This window comes from Pinus tabuliformis, chromosome J, assembly GCF_031772625.1.
Source record: "Pinus tabuliformis cultivar Carrire ecotype Pingquan chromosome J, CPIR1, whole genome shotgun sequence".
NCBI classification, from domain to species: Eukaryota; Viridiplantae; Streptophyta; class Pinopsida; order Pinales; family Pinaceae; genus Pinus; species Pinus tabuliformis.
The window spans coordinates 861,101,048-861,106,584 of record NC_142295.1 but is presented as its reverse complement, the minus strand read 5'-3'; the positions used below and the strand labels follow the sequence as shown (position 1 = coordinate 861,106,584).

Below are 5,537 nucleotides of genomic sequence, written 5' to 3'. Positions count from 1 at the left end.
AGTAATTTTTTTAGAGGTGTTGCTATTCTCCCATAAATCTTAATAAACTTGTGATAATTCCCTATCAACCCGAGAAATCCTAAAAGATGCTTTAGAGTTGTGGGGATTTTCATTCCTTAATGGCTTTAATTTTGTTAGGATCTACCTTAACACCCTCATGAGATACAAAATTCCCCAAATATTCCACCTTCTATACTCCAAAGAAACATTTGGAGGTTTTTTCATATAATTGTTTCTCCTCCAATAGTTTGAGCACCCTCTTAGCATGTCGAACATGATCCTTCCAAGACTTGATGTAGATTAGTATATCATCAAAAAATACTAACACAAATTTTCTGAGGGTTGAAAATGGAATTCATCAAACCTTGAAATGTGGAATGTGCATTAGTAAGGCCAAAAGGCATGACCAAAAATTCATAATGGCCTTCATGAGTTATGAATGTTGTTTTCAGAATGCCTTCAGTATTTATTCTAATTTGATGATATTCTGAACAAAGATCTAGCTTGGTGAAGTAAATTTCTCCAAGTAATTCATCCAACAATTTATCAATTATTGTAATGGGAAGTTTATCTTTAATAGTGAGATTGTTGATATCCCTATAATTTTGGCAAGTATGCCATGATCCATCCTTCTTGTGCTCCAATACTACTGGAGCAGAGAAATAACTTTGACTAGGTTGAATTATACTGGCCTCTAGCATTTTTGCAACCATAGGTTCAATTTCACTCTTTTGGGCATGGGGATATTTGTAAGTACTGATGTTTGGAGGAACACTTCCTGGAAGCAAGTGAATAGCATGATCATAATCATGAATATGTTGGAGGAATTTGGGAGTCTCAAATACCTTGGAATTATTCTCCAATACTTTTTGGAGATCTACAGAAATAGATGATTTCGATGTTTAAACCTATAGTGAGCATAATTTTGCAAATACACCCCATTTTTCTTTATTAAAAATATTTTTCATGTCATTAGAGCTAATAATCTTCCCTGTTTTCCCTACGATACCCTTTATTCAATTTCCTTTCCTTCCCCAAAAAAAATCAAGAAAAATTCTTGAAAATTAAAATCTATCCTCCTCAAAGATTGTAACCATTGGACTTCTAGTACAACATTATCACCACCCATTGGAATGGAAAGCATTAGACTACCCAATTTATATTCCCCCATGGTTAGTTTGATATTATGGCACTTTCCAAAGCAATTTATAGTTCCTCCATTTGCAACCATCACTTGACACTTTGGTGTTTGATATAGAAAGCAATTCAATTCCTTGGCTATCTTACAATGAATAAAATTATGGGTACTACCCAAATCAATTAGCACTATTACCTTTTTATTCTTGATATATCCTTCTATCTTGAGAGATTGAGGAGTGGCAATTCCTACCAATGCATTACAATATATGGTCGAATTCATTTCTTCTTTCTCTAGGGTTGGTTCCTAGTGTATCTCCTCTTCTTTTGATGTTTATTGTTCCTCTTCTTCCTCCTCTTCACAATCTATGTAAAATAATTTCTTCTTAGAACACTTATGACCTTTAATGTATTTGTTATCACAATTGTAACAAAGCCCTTTTTCTCTTTTTTCCTCCAATTTTTGGTGTGTCAACCTCGTAGGTTGTGGAAGGCTAGGAGCAGCAACACATCCTTATTTATAGTTGTGGGTGGTAGACTTCCTTGTTTCCATAATTTTTCTTTCAACTTTTCTTGCCACCCTGAATGCCTTCTGCAATGAATCATGTTCCCAAAGGAAAACCTCATGTTGGATGTTACCCTTCAAATTCCCTATGAAGACATCAATCTTATGCTCCTCTAGAATATAAGTTACCCTGATATTCAATTTTTGGAAGTCCTCAATGTGCTCCGCCATTGAACCCTTTTGTTTGAGATTGATCAATTGGCTAAAGAAGGTGTTGTTCTTTGTATCCTCATAATGTGCTATCATTTCCTCTATAAAAATTGGCCAACTGAAGTGATTTACAATAATAAAGTTGTTCACACCTAATCTTCAACGGTTGGGTAACTTGGAACGCGAACAGTCATCAAGAAGATGAACTGATCCGTTCATTTTATGTATATAAACAATAGCTATCTAATGAAATAATCAATCAATTTCTTCTGCCCATTCTGGAGTTACCCTGGCCTGACATGGTATCAGAGCACAGGTCCCAGGTTCTAAAAATAGTTGTAACTCCTGCCTCTGTCCTTAGCGCTCCTCTGTCCTAAGCGCTGCTCTCTCCTGAGCACTGCTCTGCCCTTTCCACGCCAGTTTTCATTGTCTGTTGCTTGTCTTGCTCATTACTCTGACGCGCCCTTTCCATGCCAACCTGAATGCGGTATATGGTATTTTCTGCCCTAACAGACTCAAAGCCTGCTATGCAGTAATAGGGCCGACGGTTTCTTCTGAAGCCTTACGGAAAGAAGCACGTCTGCTTTTTGAATTATCTGCAGACCTCCTGGAAGACATTCGCCGCCATGGTTGTTGTACAGCTCATCTCCAAACAATTACGATGATTACAACTGTAAGGAACATGCCAATGTAAGATATCCATTTATCTAACCGATGTCGTCTTTCGATTATCTTCAGTATAGAATTAGACAAACCAACATTATTGAGAATGTCTAGAGCTTTCCGCTGTGCTTGCTTCAAACGATCTCTTTGTTCTGCATACTTTGAAAGAAAAGCCACTCCAGTAGCATAAGCCTCATCAACCATGTATGATGAATTACGTTCCGACTGCTTGGCTCGGGTTTCATCGTCAAAAATTTGCATTACATGAGCAGAGTTCCCATTTTTTCTGTGCATTCGTTACTATATTGCAGTAATCTACCCCGAGATTTGAGAGCTGTCTTTGTGTGCTGTCCACGCATAACTTCTTCGTCGACATTCTCCTGCGCTCCCTCCATCTGCCGATTTAAAACCCCGACTCCATCCAAATCGTCCGAGCTTGTGTCTCTTCAAAGAAAACCCTCTTTCCTTGCGAGCAGTGGTCTTTGTGTGCTGTCCACGCACCCGAAGGCCCCAGTAGTGACGAAGACCGCGGTGGTTCCTAATCTTCTTCAAGCGTTCCAAGTCATCCCTGAGTTTCATGTCAAGAGCATTGGATACCACCTGAGTGGTTCGGCCTGACATCGGCCTTCTTGCATACAAGGTTGGCCAAACGCCGACCAATTCCTTTGATAGAAGTCAGGGAAAACATGATCTTCTATCGCCCATCAACATTGGTGTTGAGGACACGAAGAATGTGTTGAAACTCCTCATTTACAATCAAATACATTTTCGCAGAACGCGAGAAGCCTCAACAGTTGCCAGTAACACTGGGTATTACAAAGACTGCAAGGGCTTTAGTATTATGCAGTTGATTTTTTAACTTCAGTATGGCGGTTTCTGTATAGCGTTGAGCAGTTTGTTGAATTCATGATATACGCACTTTATATGATTCAAAGCGTTCAAAATATTGCGGTGTTTCCAGAATGTTTTGTACTATTGCATGATATATTGAAGTGATCCCTTGCGCATTTTTTCAAACATAGTAGTATTGCAGTGATATGTACAATGAAATGCTGATGCTTTTAGCAAATATTAGAGGGATTTGAAGGCTGTAACGTAAAGTTTTTTTTTAGCAGAAGTAATTTTTTACAGAATGCATTCAATCATCTCTATGGTAGGAATAGTTCTCACTAGCAAGGAGAACTATTCTGAATGGTCTCGGATGGTAAAACACACCGTCATCTACAATGAGTTGTGGAAAGGAGTGTGTGTCGGAGAAGAAGACAAAGACCCTGTGCAGCCTACATCAGATAAAGAACTTGTCATTTGGGAAAACAAGAACAACAAAGCCTATGCATTGATCGTAGCATCTGTAAATGAAGAAGTAAGTCGTCATATTTCATCCTATTCCACTGCCTTTGAAGCTTTACAAAAGTTGAAAGAACTCTATGATTCACATTTTGCACTTGAAGTTGTTCAGCTCATGATTAAACTCTTCACTCTTGAACTGAAAAATAATGATCCCCTTGCTCTTGCATCTGAAATAAAGTCTATAATGCATGATATTAAATCCACTAAGGTTGAGCTGGATATCTCTCTTATTGCCTTTCTCAAAGCACTCTATCCTACCTACTCCAATTATCTTGAGTCTTTACAAGCAAATGGAAATCTTAAAGACATAACCTTTGAGTCTCTTGTGAAAAAATTTGCTGAAAGAGAGAAAGCCTTTGGAAAGAAAACAGTCCCTGAATCTTCTGAAGAGACTGTTTGCCTTGCTCATAAAGAAAAGCATCCTGCTCAAGATTCTACAAGAGGAAGAGGTGGACGAAGAGGAAGAGGAAGATACTTCATAGGCAGGGGGGGCAGACATTCTCAAGGAGAAAAGGCAGATCTGCATTGCATTCGCTGCAAACGAAATGGATCACATGATGCTTCTACATGCAAGCTACCATGGGACAAAATTGAGCAGAGAAGAAACCAGCAGAAAGGTAAAACTGATGACACAGACAAAGGTAAAGCACCTGAATCCGCTCACTATATTGAGGCACAATGTAACATTGGAGTAAATGAAGATTTGTTTAATGCTTCACTTGCTTCTTCGAAAAATGATTGGTTGCTTGATTCAGGAGCAACCTGTCATATGACTCATAGGAAAGATTTTTTTGAAGATTTCACTGACAATGTTGATGGAGCAGTATACTTTGCAGATCAGTCAAAAATCAAGCCATCAGGGCTTGGCACAATCAAGCTTAAACTGCCTGGTCTTCCAGACTTTCTTCTGGCTCATGTTCTATATCTCCCACAGCTCAAGAGAAACATGATGTCCCTGGTCCACATCCGCCAGCAAGGTCACTCCATTCATATGTTTGATGGCAAGCTTGAGGTAAGAAAGGCATCTGACCACTCACTTGTCATGAGGGGTATAGAAGAAGAAAGACTTCTTAAACTGCAAGGAACTTCTGCTCATGCACAACATCTCTCATTTCTCATCATGAAGAAGGTACACTTCCATCAAGTTTATTATGGCATGCTAGATTTGGACATTTAAACTATGACAGTCTCCGCTTATTAAAGAAAAATGGTGTTGCTGGTTTGCCTACAATTCCTAGAAAACATAAGCAATGTGATGCTTGCATTCTAGGAAAGCATAGCAAACAGTCTTTTCATGATTCACATTCAAGAGCACATAGGAAGCTTGAACTCATTCATTCAGATTTATGTGGTCCAATGCCTGTTCCTTCTGCAAATGGAAATAAATATATCATGACATTTATTGATGATTACACCAGAATGTGTTGGGTTTATTTATTGAAGAACAAATCTGATGCTTTTCAAACATTCAAGAATTTTCATAAGTGGATTGAAAATGATGCACAATCTCATATTGGGTCTATTCGCACTGATAATGGAAAAGAATATACATCAAATGAATTTGAAAACTATCTTCGCCAACATGGGATCAAACATCAAACAACTGTACCTTATAATCCCCAACAGAATGGTGTAGCAGAAAGAATGAATAGAACAATCTTGAATATGGTAC

At 38.3% G+C, this 5,537-nt stretch overlaps 2 pseudogenes; both read right to left on the bottom strand.

Moving 5' to 3' along the window:
* Window positions 1-2,494: 2,494 nt before the first annotated feature.
* Window positions 2,495-2,809, bottom strand: LOC149229402 (membrin-11 pseudogene; annotated as a pseudogene).
* Window positions 2,810-2,830: 21 nt separating this feature from the next.
* On the bottom strand, window positions 2,831-3,281 carry LOC149229401 (small ribosomal subunit protein uS13z/uS13y/uS13x pseudogene; annotated as a pseudogene).
* Between the last annotated feature and the right edge of the window lie 2,256 nt (window positions 3,282-5,537).